We start from the raw sequence: 16829 nt of genomic DNA, 5'->3' as shown, positions 1-16829 counted from the left end.
TTCAGCAATATTTAAAGATGTTACAATGAAAACATTGATGCTGTCTTTAAAAACATCGCAATAGTTCTTGCATATGCCTCAACCTAATCTTGCATTCAGTGAGTTAAACTAATGTTGCTCTCACACATTCAATTTTGATATGAAAATAGGTGGTTACATAAAACCTTTAATGCTATTTTGCTTTCTAGCAGTGTTTACCTAGGTGGCTTGTGAATTTGCTAATTGACACATAAAACTGTAAAAACTGCAGCTCTTTATGGTCTGTTTTGAGAAGAGGTGGTCCCAGCTTTGTGATATTGGCACGCTGAAAATTTGTCTCATACAGCCTTGATCCTGATTGACACTACAGCTAATAGAACCTTAAACTGTTCATCTGAACTTAAACTGTCCGTAACAAGGGGTGGAAAGGTTAGATTTAAAAAAACAAAACAAAACCCTGCAGTTGTTTACAGTTTTATAGTAATAGTGCTTGTGTGTGTTCCCTCTCCACCTCTAAGGCCGTAGCAGTCTGTACATAGTTGTATATTAGAAATGTGCCAGAAGAAACCAGATGTTTCCATTTTTCAGACTTTATGGGTTTGGTATTTTCTTAATACTTTGGGGTTTATTCACACATGCATATAAAAGAGAAGGTACACTTGTATGTCCTTGTTCAGCGATGGGCATTGTTTAAATGTCTTAGCAAAAAGGGGCGCTAATTATATCTGTCAGATGAGGTTTTGTAAATTTACCTAAAAACAAGTTGTTGGAGCACACAGTGAAAGTTGACTTCAAATTGTAAGAATTTGTTTTACATTTCATTTAAGTGTGAAATGCAAGTGAATAGAAAGTTCATATAAGTTGCAAAAACTTTAGTTTCTGGCAGCCTTGCACAAAGGCTCACTTTTAGTCTACTGTAAATAGTTATGTAATGGACTCATTCTTGGGAGTTTTCACTTAAATAGCTGCGCTTAATGTTTTAAGTTAAGTTTCAAGACCTCAGATGGCTTTAAGAGGCAACTCTTAGACAACTCTTGATTTCTTTTTTTACTAATTTTGAAGATTTTAAAGCCAACCTAAAGTGTTAACCCTGTTCAGGAAAGCACTTAAATCCATTTGGTTTTCCAGAGCATTTTAAAGCATGTGCTTATGTTCCGTAGATTTCAAGGAATGTAAACAAATGCTTTAAGTACCTTATTTGCATACATGAGTGATTTTCATGCTTTACTGAGTTGGGACCAGTAGCCTGTGCAACTGCGAAAGTTTTGCATAAGTCTGAAATGCTTTAATATTTTTGTCACCTTACCACTCAGCCAGGTTGGTGCTGTTGGACTTGGCTACAGCTTCAGACTATCCCCCCACCCCCACCCCACCCCTTTTTTTTTTTTCCCCCGTAAATTGTGTACCTCAGTTGCTCATGCATGGGATCACTGGTGTTTATTGAACTGTTTGCTACTGAGAAGATATTTGACATGTTTTGTTTAATCCTGTTTGAAAATGAAAACTGCCTTTTAAACTTTTGTAAAACTGAAAAGTTGTATCAAACCAGTCATGAATAATTTCCTGCTTTTTGTGAATAGGAGTTGGTTACAAACAGTACTGTTGTAACTTTTTTTCTTTACTTAAAAACATTGTTTACTGCTGTGTGTAATAAGTTTAAGGAAGAAATAACCTGCCTGTAGCTGTTACATGGGGAATAGCTAATACTTGAGAGGCAGCAGGTAAGTAATGTTCCGTTGCATAGTTATATTAAATCTTTAAATAAAAAAGTAAATTCACAAGCATTTTATGCAGGAACTGATATTTTACTCAACATTAAAATAGATTTAAGGAGACCATTGCTCTTTTTACACAGAGTGTAATTTCTCACTCGCATATAGATTTCCATTGCTGGCAATGGAAGTAGCAGGGAGGGAGTAGCAGGGGGAAAGTAAGTTAAACTGAGTGGTCATTGTGACGAGAGGAGATCCTTGTGTGAAGCCCCTTATTTCTGCCTGTTCTCTGAATACTTAGGTTTAACTGATAAATGTACTGTGTTGCAATTTAGATAATACTCTCTTGTTATTGTGAGTTTAATTTGTTAGATTTTTTTAATGAAACAAAAAAATGTACAGAAAAATCCAAAGACCCTGATAGACGCCAAAAAGGAATATGACTAGTGCACATCATGTATAACTGGATCTGTAGTAGAATTTTTACCAGGTTTTGGTTTATTAAACATTACTGGCAATTTCCTGTGCATGCTCAGGAGATAGCAGTTTGGTAACTTAATGACTGGTGATGATGCTGTGATGGCTACTGCTGTGCTCTTTGTTATTCATCCAATTGTATTTCATCTCCTTTTGCTGATGAAAGGATGAAACGGTCTGTGAGAAAATACTTTATTTCTTTCGAATATTGATTTTCATAAGTAACATTGAAAATATTATCTTACGTCCTTCATCTTGAAAGACAAAACCAACAAGTAGTGACTTAGGAGTGGCAATGTTTTAGCAACAGAAGTTGTTTTACTGGAGTTTTGGGTTTTTTTAGAAGTAGAGGGTTTGTGTTTTTTTAAAAGTAAAATTCCTATTGGACTATATGTTTTGACAGGTCAAAAATACTTCTTCAGAAGAACAACATAGCATTTTGGAAACTGTACAGTCTTTTTCCCTCATTCCGTTTTTGCTTTTTGTGCCAATAATTTTGGTTCTGAGTGCATTTTGAAAAACATTTGTCAGAACTTCAAATTTTTATTTACAGTGTGGCTTATAAGCTTGGATAGCTGTTGTTTTTGTGTTAAACAAGATACCTTATTAAATTTAGGTATTGGCTTGATTCTTTTTTTTTAAGGAGTGAGTGTTTTCTGGGTTTGTTCCTTCAAAATTGGTGAGGCTTAGGGGTTTTTTTCTAACTGTATTTTTTTTTTTACCTGATTGTTTAGTTGCATACTCAAACCCTTGTAAATGTTTTCCTAGTTGTATGTGGATAATTGGAGATTTAAATGTTGTATATACTTGTCATCTGTGTTTCTAGTAAAAATACATGGCATTCTTTATAGAAATACTTAATTCCTGATTTCCTTTCCTTACCCATTTGCTCTCTGTGTACAGGTTAAACAGACTTTACTCCTATTTTTATTTATAGAATTTTATATGTAGCCTCTTAAAGTTATCATTGGTCCTTGTGTAAACCAAGATACAGCCTTAAATTTCCTAACGTAATGCTTATTAAGATACTGTTAGTCATGTAGATTCAACTATAAAACATGCATGTTTTTAAGACTGGTACTCCTCAGAGATCCAAGACACAAAATTGCTTCTGCATTGAAATATAAACCCTTCAAGGTCATTACAGAAGGCAAGTGCAGGTATAAGTGTGCATATACTTAAAAGTGAATGCTTTCCAAAATTAAACATTTTGACATAGGAAAGAAGCAACGTGGATTTGTTTAGGATTTAAATTATTTTGGTAATTGACTGCACAGGTCTTAAACATAACGGTTGCAGCATGATAATTAGTCATGATGTTCATGCAGAAATACTGTCTCACAACTACGATGCCTTGCAATTAATATGGCAGAGAGGCTTGGAGCGGGTGGGGGTGTTGAAGTGCTTTGTTGTTCTTGTTGTCCCTCCCTCCCCTGAAATTAAGATCTGACATGCTGTGTACTTTTAGATTAATTTTAGCTTTAGAGGATCAATTACTAAGGAGCAGTTTGGAGCATAGAAGTTCTTTAATTTGACGTTCCCGTGGGATTCCCCCCCCCTCCCCATGTTGGACAATATATGATAAAGCATCTCATTCTGTTCGTGTATTATGCAGTTGTTAGTTCATGACTCCTTTCTATAGCCCCAGTTATTGCAGTGATTTCTAGATTCTGGTATGATGTATGCCTGTGCTTAAACCTTTTAAATCTTCTTTGGAAATATACTAGTTTTACTGAAGTCTCTTGAAAATAGTAAACAGTATACAATTGATCCCAATGAAATGGAGCATTTAAGTTGTAAACATCCCCACCTATTCATACAATGTAATGTGGTTTTTACATGATTCAGTGCTAACACTTTGGAGTGTACTCAACTAATAGACTTGGGCCTCACCCTCTTGTATACTGTATTTTGTAATAGAAAATATTTTAAACTGTGCATATTATTACATTATGAAACAGACATTCCCTTGATCTTCAAATGTAAGAAAATGAGGAATGTGTGTGCTTTTATAAATACAGGTGATAGCAAATTCAGTTTCCTTACTACTGCAGGTGTCCTTTTTTTAAAAATAATTTTTTAAAAAAGCAAGGAAAAAAAAAGTTAAGCGTTTTAAAGGTGAAATACATTCCTATTTGGCAGACCTTAACATTTTTATGACTATTACCAGCACTGCTGACTTTCAAAACAGAAGGCTGTGTTGTCTTCCTGTACCATTCCATTTCCTGACTCCCATTTTGCACAAGGATGTACGAGTAAACTATTCAAGAAATGGTTTTGAAATACGGGAGGGGGGCTTGTCTAAGTTGGAATGCAGAATTGCAATGCAAAATGTAAGGAAATGGATGCCTGTCAGAATGCCTGACTCCAAAGGATTTTATATATATAGTAAACAGTTTCCTGATACTGGCAGGCCAAAGAGTCTGTTGAATACTTGAGTTTCTGGAGACCTATATTTCTCAACAAGGTAAGATGGTATCCTAGCAAATATGGATATTAATACATTTTCAGCAGAGGTACTTAGTTAATCTATAAGTTTAGGGATCGTTTCATCTTTTTTAGATGTTATACTTGAAATATTGCACAACTTTTAGCTTTCATGGGTTTCTTTTTTTTCCAGCCTTTAGGAGACTGTTAAGCAATTTGCTGTCCAACTTTTGTGTTGGTCTTAAACTGCAATAGTAGTTTACCTTGTATTGAAGAAATAAAGACCGTTTTTATATTAAAAAATACTTTTGTCTGTCTTCATTTCAGCTTGTCTAGTATCTTTGCAGTGCTCATTATTGTCAGTCTTTTCAAATTTTCCAACATTAAAACTTAGAGCATGGACATTCTAATGTAGTTATACCTAGATTCTGTGCTGTAACTATTTCTGAATCTGGAAATAGTTTTGTGCATACTAGCTCTTGTCCTACTCATCTAGTCTTTAAAGGCTTTCTGCAGAATTTTAAATCGGTGAGAAATGCAGACTTTTTTTTTGAAGCCAACCTTTTTTTTTTAACCAGTCATTTTTCTGTAAAATGCAGTGACACATGTAATGTGTCAACTGAAGGGAAAAACCATAAAGCATGCTGTGTAAAGCAGTTTCAGTCTCTTAAAATTCCTGTCTCAGAATCTGTTTGGAGCTGTTGGCTTGCTATCTATATAAGGCATTAAGCGAGTGATGATAAAACTTAATTTTAATGCGGCTTCTTGAGTTGACTGTATCTGGCAAATGTTAATCATTACGAAGCGTGTGTGTTAAACACAGCAGTGGCAAAACAGCTCTAAGCAGGTTGAACTCGTCAGCTTACCTTGTGCAGACAGCTAGTTTGGTACCAGTGGCAGTATCCATTCTGTGATGATTTAGAACTACTTCTGATACTGGGGTTTCACGGGCAAATGTTTTTCCTCTGCTGCTATATCAGAACATTGTATTACATAAAACACACATCTGTATGTTACATACAAAAAGTCATTAGCATTGCCATGCTGTGCCATACTAGTGGTGAACTTCTCATAATTCCTAGTATTTGTTGAAGTTTATTTACTGTAGCACAAAATGAGCTCTATCTGTTGTACCGTCTTAGATTGCTGGTACTGTTTTGCAGTGTTGTCGGCTCCAGCTGGAGTCTGTGATGAACCTCCAGCATTTGGCAGTGGTAAAATAATGTGAGAGCGCTGGTTTTCATTTGGGAAAAACACTACTCCTTAATAACTTCAAAAAGAAGTCTGAAATGCAGTCTGATTGGCTTGGAAAGTCATCACATTCATGATTTTATTTAAACCTGATTTTTTTTTTTTTTTGAATGACTGAAGGTGGGCGATTGTACAGACCTGTAAAGAGGAAACAAAAAACACTCATTAGAAAATGAATCTGAATTTCTTTGGCTAGTGCTCTAAACCTGTAATAACAAAAGTAACATTCACTTGCTCTAAAGGGCTCGGACAAAATAGCAAGCAACAGGACAACAAAACCAGCTTGGCCACTGATTGCTTTTACTGCACTGTGTCCAAATTTCACGGTTAACCTGAGTTTTTAATGACATGTTTGTTGTAGCCTGGCTTCGTTGACCAGTTGAAGGTTCAGCGAGAGATGGAAGGAGTGTCAGGCTGTGGCTGACGCTGGGGTTCAGGGAACTCCAGGGTCCCTTCTGGGTGGATACCACAGGGGAAACTCACTGCTAACTTTTGGGTTGTTTTTTTGAAGTGTCTTGTTGCCATTTTCTTCCAGGTTAGGGTGTTCAGCAGTTTCCATTGCTGAGTGGGAGGGAATTGTAAACCATCCTGTCCCCAAAAATGTAAGATGTATACTCTGGTATAAACATAGTGAGGATTTATTAGTACATGGATGAGTTTGTTGTGGAAGTGTTCAAGCATAGGTCAACTAACCAGTCTGCCAGACCATCCAGGTATGATTTGAAACGGCAGCAGAAGAATGGGGAAGGTAAGCACTCTTCAGAATGTTGGGATTGTTTGGGTTTTTTTCTTCCACATAAGCTTTCTGGGGGAAGTTTCCCTTGAGCTGGACACAAGGAAATAATTTGATAATGCTTATTAGGAAAACTGTTTCTTGCTTGGTTCTGTTGGCAAGAACCTTGCCTCCAACTTTTTTTGCATGTCTCCGTAGCTGCTGCATATTGACAGGCTTGGAGCCTGAGGTGAGGTCCTGCTGGAATTCAGGCTTCAGGGGAAGTTTATTGTCTTTGTTCCTCGCTGCAGTTCCTAGCAGTGTGGAAGCTGGTGCAGAAGCCTCCTCTCTGCCACCTCTTGCTGCAGGCTCACAAGCCTCAGAAAAGAGAGCTAACCCTTCCCATCTAGCCTGTCTGGGGGCTGCAAGCAGTGATTGCTGCCCAGCCAACCCCCCTTGCAGTTTATATACTCAGCGTGACATTTTGTGTTATGGAATATCCCTTTGGCCAGTTTGGGTCAGCGGTCCTGGCTGTGTACCCCTCCCAATTTCTTGTGCCTCTCCAGCTTTCTTGCTGGTAGGGCCTAAACAACTAGAAAGTCCTTGACTTGTTGCTAAGTAATGTTTATACCAATTAAAAACATCAGTGTGTTTATCAACATTATTCTCATACTAAACCCAAAACAGCATCCTGCCAGCTACTGAGATGAAAATCAACTTTATTCCAGCCAAAACCAGGACAACCTGTCCCTCAGGAGTAGCATCACTGTGTGGCCCTTAATATTGACTGCCAGTTTCTCGGGAGGAGAGAGAGAGGTGGAAGGCACTTGTGAGGTTTTGCAGGGGAACCTCAAATAGTCACTTCTGTGAGCCATGTGTTCTTACGCCAGCTGCAACTGAAGGGGGATTTCTGGACGGTAGGAAGTTTCTGTGAGGTAGCTCTGGAGCTCTTGTGCAGGTGTTCTGCTGCGGGTGTTGCAGTCCGGGCAGTGGGACTGCGAAACCCCCCCAGGGTGTCTTTCACGTGAAGAAGGAAGTCTTCCCTTTTGCTGCTGCACCTGTTCTGACCCAGCTTCACTGAAGGCACTATTGAACTTTCTCCTCTTGCAAAGCCAGCATCTTGCTTCCTTTCCTGTCGGTAGAGGAGTATTACTGGCTGGGGAGAGGCTTTAGTTTGTGCAGTTTGTCTCTATGGAAATGGAAGACATCTAGGCACCTGCTGGGAAGCAGGCACTGAGTAAGCAGGTAGAAATGTCTTTGTTGACCCCTGTTACATAGGGGGTGGGAAGAGATGCTTAAATTCAGAGTATTTGTGCTCTTCTCTACCTTTTTATTCTCCCCTGGTTTGTCCTTCAAACTGTTTCATAATATTGCAGCAGATCCAGGGGACATGGTAAGCTGCAGAAGAGAGGAGCAGCAGAAAGCACGTAAATGCCAAAGTCTTCGAAGCAAATTCTGTATGAAACTGCAAAAGGTAAGTTTGTCCAGTATGCACTGAGTAAAAGACAGAGGTATATGTTTAGCTTATGATCACAAAAATCTTTTTTACAGACATAATTACATGAAAATCAGATGCAGGCACCTGAGTGTCCTTATCCTGAAGTGCTAGACTATAACAAATCATGGCACACCAGGAAACACTGGTTTACTAATTTTGTGGCCAGAACCTCTGTTTTGCATTGGGAATTAGCAGAGTCCTCTTGAAGGCCTGTAGCATCACTCTCAGAAATGAAGTAGTCAGCTGAGAATGGATGTTTGCCAAGTTAACCTCTGCATTTTTCCAAAGATAACCACCTGGTAGCATCCTGTATTTGTTAAAGGAATGTAGCTTGTGCGCTCAGCACCTCTGACAGTGGGCTTGGCACGTCCTAAAGTAGTTAAAGCATGACACTACTTGACTTTATGAATGCATCTTGGCTAACAACAGAGATTACTCCAAACATAGCAAATAATTTAATTTTAAAGAGTTGATGCTCATTCATGGTCTATGAGAGCAGTTAAGGCTGCTGCTGCTCAGGAGAATTTGTCCTGTAAGATGGACAGATTAACTGGGACTGCAAGAGGAAGAAATTTGATCAGTCATACAGAGGTTTTATCTATTTTATCTCAGAAGATAAGAAAGCAAGTGATTGCTTCTGAAAAATGTGAGTAAATGGATAGAAATGGGGACCTCCACATCTGCTCCACATCCAAGAAAAACAACTTGTTCAGAGATAAAGGGGAGCCTTTAGAGAGGCAACAGAAAGGCCAAAGCGAAAGTGAGGTGGAAACATGTTTGCTATGTAGACTGGAGATAAAAGGAGGCACTTGTGAAGGGTGCAGAAGCAGTTTGGTGGTGTGGCAGCTAGGGGAGGGCAGCACATTTCTTTTCAAGGACGTTGCAAGCTGAGAGGTGCAGTGCTGTCCCTGGGCCGAGCGAGGAAGGGCTGGTGCTAACTGAAACAGTGAAGTTATTTTGCTGAACAGAGTGTTGCTGGTTAAGTTTGAGCTGGAAGTGAGTTGGAGAAGAAACTTTTTATTCATGTAACATAATGTATAATACAGAAAATTGGTGAGATGTTGGTCAGCTCGTGCTGTTAATGCAGAGACACAAAGTATATGGTGTTCAAGGAACTGATCACAAGTTTTCTGCCTTTCTTACTCTGCTCTCTTTGCTCCTGGAGAGATGATGTGAAAAACAATTTCAGACCATTTTTATTTGTAGAAATACAGGTCTTTTTGCTGCAGGGAGAAGATTGCTATTCTTTTTAATTATCTGCATCTGTTTATCCATCTCTTCTGAACAATTTGCAGAAAATTGTCAGCACTCTGCTTCCCATCAGACTGCAGTAGCTGTAAGTCTTGTAAACCTTGTGCCCTTTGTATAAGTGGGAAATAGAATTAATTTCTTCTCAAACAAGGTTTGCTAATTTTACAGAAATGAGCCAGTGTAAACAGTTGTCAGTTTTTTAAAATATATATATTGCTGAACATTTTTTCCAAAACACATGAATCTACTTAGCACTGGCACTCATTAAGTAGATTTCCTTTTTAGCCTGTGTATTAATGGTGAAGTTAGGCCCCTAAGTGTTCTGTCCCACAAGGAAGGATACATTCAAAATGGTGCAGATGTGCACAAGTGGTATAAAAGGGTCCCTTCCTCCCTTCTAGTGGCACAAAAAAACCTCTCCACTCCTCTTTGCTTAACTCATAACCTCGTGAATTGCTATGTCTGCAACCCTTCCTTGTGTAATTAACTGTGATAGCCGCATATTGGTCATTTATCCCACATATCCACCTCCTTATGAGTTCTGAGCTTTGTCAGCCAAACCAGATGTGATAATCCTCAGTTGCCCTAAATTTAAGAAAAGGTAGCAGTCACTTCTTCCCCATTTTCCACAAAGTAAGCTGTGTTTTTATTTTTGTCCTTGTCTTGACACCTCATGAAAAAGTTCTTGTTTCTTGCTTTATTTTCTGCATATGATTTTGAATGTCTTTTGAGTGTGTTGCTCAAAGTCTTGTGCATGTTTTCCTATATAATACCCTTGGAGTGAAAGAAATACTTTAATGCTCGGAAGCCTTTCTTTCACGCTGGAAACTCTGGAAGATACTGTCCGTGTAGGCAGAGAAGATGCTGGCCATAGTTGAACACATCTCCAAGATCTGGCAGAAGACGGGTACGTTTCCATGTGGAACAGGCAGTGTTTGTTCACCTCTGAAATAGCAGAGAGCTCTACAGAGTTACTGTATTTCAGAATGGTTGAACTGATGCTTAAAACTGGTTTCTAAAGCTTGCTCATGTCTGCTTTCCCGGTTTAGCCATCTACTTTTTGACAGGCAGTTACCCTCACCACCTTTTACCATCTGCAGACTGTGCTTCACTTAAAAAATACTTGGCTCTGCCTGGATGCGTTACAGCTACACATTGGTGGGAGGGGATGAAAACAGAGACCATTCATCCCAAACAGAATCCTTATTCATGGGTCAAGCGGTAAGGGATTTGGGCTCCCACTCCATAAAGTTAATTGGATCCTATACACAATTAGAACTGCAGTTCTCACTTTCCTAAATCATTTAACCTGGAATCTTTGCAAGATGTAGGCCCACAGCCCCCACTTTCTGAAAGCCCTGTAGTGTAAGGGTAACGAAAATGGGGAGTGGTGTAGAATGGCCAGCAGAGCCCTGCAGTAGAAACCTGGAAATAATACCTGAATTGTGTGGTGGGTTTTTCTTTAATACGTAAAGTACTTTGAATGAAAGGAGTCAGAGAAGGCCAATGTTTTATTAGCAACTATAAAAAGCTGTGTTTGGAGCTTCTCTGTGTAAGTATAAATTCTCCATAATGATTAAAGCTATCTGCTGGCTGGCTTCCATCTCAGCTGTGGTCCAGGAAAATCTTCTTGGTGTTTCTTTCACGCTGGTAACAGTATGATTCTTTAGAAAAGTAACTTTTTTTCTGTGGTGTGGGATCCCTACTGTGCCCTCCTAATTTTGTTAGTCCTGACTGTTAAGTTAAGCTATTTATAGTATTAAAAAAAGTAATTTTATGCCTTTAACTGAAAATTAATTCAGAAATAAAACTCTCAACCCCTCTACATTACCACCTCCCCTTCAGCATTTATTGGTTATATTACAGCAATAACTAGCTCAGATTTTTAACTGAGGTGCTCAGGCACGTTACTGAAAAAGAAGGGACAGTTTCTAAAAATTTAAGTATTTAGAAAACTGGCAAGTTGCCAAAACAAACAAAAATTACCACCAAATTAATATGATGTTAAAACCATCAGGGCTAGCAAGAGAGATGGCGGTGCAGCGTTCACTGCTGGAGCCAGGTTTGTGCTGCCTTCAGCTGCATCTGATCCTTGGAGTAGGTGGCCTCTTCCCACCCCCCCCGGGTTTGTCCTTTCCACAACTGGAAGAAGTTTGAGGAAAGTATTACGTGACACATTTGCAAGGTCAACTCTTGAGAGGTTGTACGTAATCCCCTTACGAAGAGTAAAGATGTTCCCACCTCTTTTTAACTTGAAAAGACTGGCAAATTTAAAACCACAATTCTGGAATTAAGTCTTGGATTGACCTAACCTGGCTAAGGATGCTGAGGCAGCTGGTGGTTTTGCTGAGAGTCTGGAGTTGGACGTTGTTCCTTATTTATGGAATGTGCCAGTATCCATGTGTCATCTGAGGAAGCTGTGAAACGTAAAGGTGTCTTGGAGGTGAAGGGCTGGGCTCTGCAAGGAGCAGCCAGCTGCCTGCACACAGCTCATTTCGTTGACAGCAGCGGCATATGGTAAAGCTTCACCTAAACTGCACACCTGCGTGCAGGCTGGGGTCAACAGTTATGTCACAGTGGCAGATCGTGTGCAGCAGCCCCCCAGAAATACATTGGTAGAAGCAAGTTCTTCAGGGTGCTCCTAGCCCTTTGCTATAGGCAGGAACCTGGGTAACACAGTCTAGTTCAAACAATCCTGCCCCATTTCCAGTCCTTCCCATGTCATCTTGTTCTGTAGATTTATTTTTTCACTCCACCTGTTCCTACAAAGGTTTTCCCCTGTAGCTGGCCCTACGTTGTTGCTTGTTGACTGAAAGTGACTGCTTTGAAGACTGCTCCATTCGAGGTGATGTCCTTTATTTCAGTCGGTACACACATCCAGGGCCAGCTTTTCTAGTTCTGCCACTTTTTTTTTTTCCTTTTCTTTCTTTTGAATGTGCTTCCATGCTGCTAACAACATTCAGGCCTGTGAACATTCAGACAATGAATCCCATTAGGTATTCTCTTTTGTGATCAGTCTTTGTATGAGGCTTAAAATAAAACAGGAGTGACTCCTTTTTCATTCTCCTGTATCAGTCTTCTCTATGACAAGTCATACCCAACACGGCAAATGAAAGGTATAAGGGATTGGGGATGTGGTGGGTGTCTCTTAGCCTTGCACGCTTCATTGCAAGACCACAGGAGAAAGTGAAGTAACAGTACAGACTGAAAATGTCACCTGGGATATGAAATTCAGTCCTGTCCTGGGGCAGCTAGGTGGGTCTTCTAACCCCTTCCAAGATTTGTCTTGCAACCTAATAGGGTTTGTCTTGGTTGTTGGCTCCTGCTGTCCTTACGGTAAGGCTGTCCCACTCCTCCCATGCTTCAAGGGTTACAAACCTTCTGAGTTGCTGCCTGAATTTCTCCTTGGCTGGATTATATTAATCTGGTCTTGTGCTGATACTGTTTTCTATTTATTTCCCTTCCCATTGTACTTAACCCCTTAAGGCGTTCACAGCTACTTAATATTTCCTCTGCCTTTATTCTGGTAAATTTGTTTTAAGGAGGCTCTTGCCTTCTTTAGGACAGACTGTGTTACAGCCTCTTGCCCTGCCTGTTGTTGCATCAAATCAGTTCATTTCTCCTATAGCAGGAGAGAATATATATTCTTTGAACAGAAACATGCATGCTTTTCAAGATGGGGTCTTACCAGGGTTTGTATGGTGGCTATCAGCATTTAGTTCGCTTACCAAAATTACCTTCCTTGCTGCAGCCTCCTATAGATCCTGTCATCAGCTGTAGTTTTGTCAGATATTTCCAATAGAGAACTTTTTGATGCTCTTAAATCCTGTTCTGTTCCTGCTGTGCCACTTTCTGGATTGTTTAGTTGTTCCTGTATGAAGTCCTTGTTGTCCTCTACTAGCCTATTTTTATGTTGTCTTTTTTTGCCATTTAATTCTTCAATCTCTTTTCTTCCCATTCTGTTGATACCACTGGAACTGGAGTTGCTGCAATCGTGCAACGAAAGTTGTCTGGCTAAAAGCCTCATGCTGCTTGCTGTTCTTGCCAGTTCATCTTACTGTTTGGAGTCATTCCTAAAATACTACAGAGGAACATATTTGTCACTGAGTTTGTGGATTTTATTGCTCCTGCTATGTAGTTACTTTGAAATAACCCATAGATGCTCTAATAAATTCAGATGGGGTTTCCAGCATGTCATTGGCCTTCGCTAAGCTTGTTTAAAGTATTATACTTCTTTATAATCTTGGCAAACTGTTCAGCTGTCCATCACAAACCAAACAAATGTTTGGGGCAGGCTGACATCAAGTGAGAGACAGCTGAAGTGGTTATCGAGCTCAGCAGAACTAAAAAATAATAAAGGTACAGCAGAGAGTGTTGCAGGTTTTATATAGGCACGCTCTAAGCAGTTTGCCAAAGCTACTCCACAGCACTTCACTTGTAAAATAAGTCGCAATTAACTTCCCCCAGGAATTGCATCCAGCGTTGCCATGGCATTTCCTGCTGCTTTACTACAGCAAAACAATAACATAGGAGACAGCAGAGTAACACTTGTTGCTTTGGATGCTCTGCCATCCGAGCAGCGATTGCGCTTGTATCTGCATACTCAAAGTGAGGGATGCTCTCATACCACTGAGCGGTAGCACGGGCGGTGATGTTCGGTTACTGTCCTGCCTGTTCATTAACGTCATCAAGGTGTGCATCAGCCTGTCCAAAGAACATGCCCAAACTGAAGCAAAGCTGCTTATTTTCTGTACATCCTCAAGCCTGACTGATGCCTCCCAGACACTTACATGTAGTTTATTACATCTTTATTCCTCTCTGATTTGGAGGCAGAACTGCCAGATTAGAATGGAATGTAGGTGGGAATTGATCTGTTGGCTCCAAGCCCGGATCTTCCTTTAATGATGCTGCTTCTTGTGAGCTTTTCTCTGTGTGTGAATGTAGAATTGCTTTTGCTGTCTTCTCTCCTTCATGCACTCACGAATGTTTTCAATACCAGAGAAAAAGAGAAGCACTCTTCCTAGCAGAGGGGGGATTGTCACACCTACACAATAAAGGATGAAGTCCTAAAGGCTCATAGCTTCAGGGTCTAAAAGATGGTCCGAAACTGCTTAATTAGGCTTCTTAAAATGGAACTTTTGAAAAAGAAAGGTGTTCCTGATGAAGAGACTACTAGTTGGTATTCTCATGGTAGGAGATTGTCACTCACCCAGTCAGTCTAACAATAAACGAAGGCAGTTTCTCCTCTTCTGCTTTCCTTCCTGCGCCCCAAAGAAATGGAGAAACCGGTGTCTTCCATCCTTTGTGAGGACAGAGACAGGCTGGAAAGTACTGTTTGGCTTCAGCTGTAGGAGTGCCTTGAAGCATCTGTGGGTCGCAAGTACTGTCACTTAGCTGTGGCAAAAGCATATTCTGAATAACGTGTTTCAGGTTTGTAGAATTAACCAGAACTGGAAGTAAAACTAACACTGTCAAGTTTTACTTCCTTTGGCATGTGTTGGGGTTGTTTTCCAGCTCAAAGGGTAAACTGGAAGACTTAGAAAAAATGGTTAGTTCCCAGGTGACTGTAGTTAGAGATATTTTTTGGGAGATTTGCCCATAAATATTATCATTTTCAGTCAAAGCACTGGTGAATAACTTTGCTTCAGCTTTCTGAGCTTTCACTGAAAGGCAAACAAAACCTCCCTTTGTATCCCTCAGGAAGCTACAGTTTTTGAAGGGATAAGTATATCCTAAAATAATCAAAGCAGTATTGTTTTCCAGAACTTCCCCACAGCCTGAAACAACAGATCCAAGGGACACAACTGGGATGTTGAATGCCGAAGCTGTAACATGATATTTAAAATGTTGGTATGCCCAGTTACTTTAAATGCTTATTAGTTCAGTGAAATTTGCAGCCAGTGTGCTTACCCTGCATTCTCACACTCTGGATTTTTATTGAAAATGCCTTATAGCTACCCAAGCCTTCGGTTCTTCCCTTGAGAACTCTTAGGGCAGTTGTGATGAGCAGGAGTTGACCTTTCTTAGAGGTAACGTTTCGTGAAGGACAATTTTACCTTTCATTAAATAGAGAAACTAGAGATGTCTTTCATTTTTCTCCGGTAGCAAAGCTAATTGAATTTTAAAGTGGTTACAAAAGTAGAAATAAATAAATACCTGGATTCTGCTCTACAGTAAGAGAGCACAGGAGCTCCAGATTTATCTGTATGTGCCATTTTTAAAACTCTGCAAGTGTAATCCTTCAGTGCCGTTCCTCTCCTCAGAAATACCGCAGCCTGTCATTGGCGTGAGGTGGCTGATGGCCACTCCTGCAGTCACTGTAGTTTGAGCCTTTTGCCACTGCAATCACAACTGTCCCCAGGGGTTGCTGCTGAGGGAGTGTGTGACTACAGCTGTGCCACCACGAGCCCTCCTGGCCCCTTTCCTCACCAGCAGCTGGAGCATTCCTGCTGGTGCCTTGGGTGGGTGTCCTGAAAGCCACTTCCCGGCCCAGTTCAGAGCAGGGAGGAAGGACCCTGGAGAAGGGAGCGTGGAGCCCTGCTTCCCACCGCCCGCGCTCACTGACCCACCTCTAGGTGCCTTGTCCTGCAGGAGACCCCCCCCTTCCTCTCCTGGCTGCAGGCATGGGCTGGGGCAGGGGTCCTCAAACTACGGCCCACGGGCTGGATACGGCCCCCCAGGGTCCTCAGTCCGGCCCCCGGTATTTACAGACCCCCCCGCCGGGGGTTGGGGGGGAACCAAGCAGCCGCAGATGACTGCCTGCCACTGCATCCGCGCGCCGGCCCCCTGGTTAAAAAGTTTGAGGACCCCCGAGTTGGGGGGTGTCCAGCCCTGTGAAGAAGCAAGGGGAACGCCATTCCCCAGGACATGCCGCCAAAGAAAGGATCAGCGGACAGATTAAAGGACAACACCTGCAAGGCTACGGCAGGGTAAGAGCGTGCAGTTTGCAAGGTGAAGGTAAAAGGACATGGTGCCATGGGCCACGGAGAAGGTGCTGATGGTGGTAACGGGCTGGCACAGAAGGAGAGGGAGGTAAAGGAGGTCTGGGATTTTGTCTCCTTTTCATTTAAAGAGGTGTGGGCAAGCTGACTGGAGGGTGTCACCCTTAAGAAGCTTGAAAAGACATTGTTTCACGGACACCTTGCAGAAATGCCTGCCGCATGTTGCTGTTTCAACAGGCTTCATAGGAATGTTCAAACAGGAGCCAAATTCCTGCTGGTGCTGTGCTTGTTCGCCTTTGTAATGGGCAGCGTTTCCCCTTGTCATGCTGCAGACTGTGATTTCAAGGCATTTGTTCCTTGATGTGGCCGTAGCACGTGAGGAGTGAGGCAATCTGTGATTGCACAGGTTTGCAGGATGTGAGGCCATGGGCACAAACTGAAACACAGGAGGTTGCCTCTGAACATCAGGAAACACTTTTTCACTGGGAGGGTGACCAGACACTGGCAACAGGTTGCCTAGAAAGGTTATGGAGTCTCCATCCTTGGAGATGTTCAAAAGCCACCTGGACGTGGTCCTGGAC

General features: G+C 41.1%; 1 long non-coding RNA gene across 1 annotated transcript; it reads right to left on the bottom strand.

Annotated features, from left to right (window-relative positions):
- Positions 1 to 2799: 2799 nt before the first annotated feature.
- Positions 2800 to 15978, bottom strand: LOC119149271. Its single transcript, XR_005104633.1, has 2 exons — positions 11620 to 15978; positions 2800 to 5984 (listed from the first exon to the last, which is right to left on the bottom strand). It is a non-coding gene; the product is annotated as an uncharacterized LOC119149271 (long non-coding RNA).
- Positions 15979 to 16829: the final 851 nt, after the last annotated feature.

The sequence above is a fragment of the Falco rusticolus genome, chromosome 5 (assembly GCF_015220075.1).
Source record: "Falco rusticolus isolate bFalRus1 chromosome 5, bFalRus1.pri, whole genome shotgun sequence".
Classification (NCBI taxonomy): domain Eukaryota; kingdom Metazoa; phylum Chordata; class Aves; order Falconiformes; family Falconidae; genus Falco; species Falco rusticolus.
The sequence above is the reverse complement of the archived record's forward strand: the minus strand, read 5'-3'. Positions and strand labels throughout refer to the sequence as shown.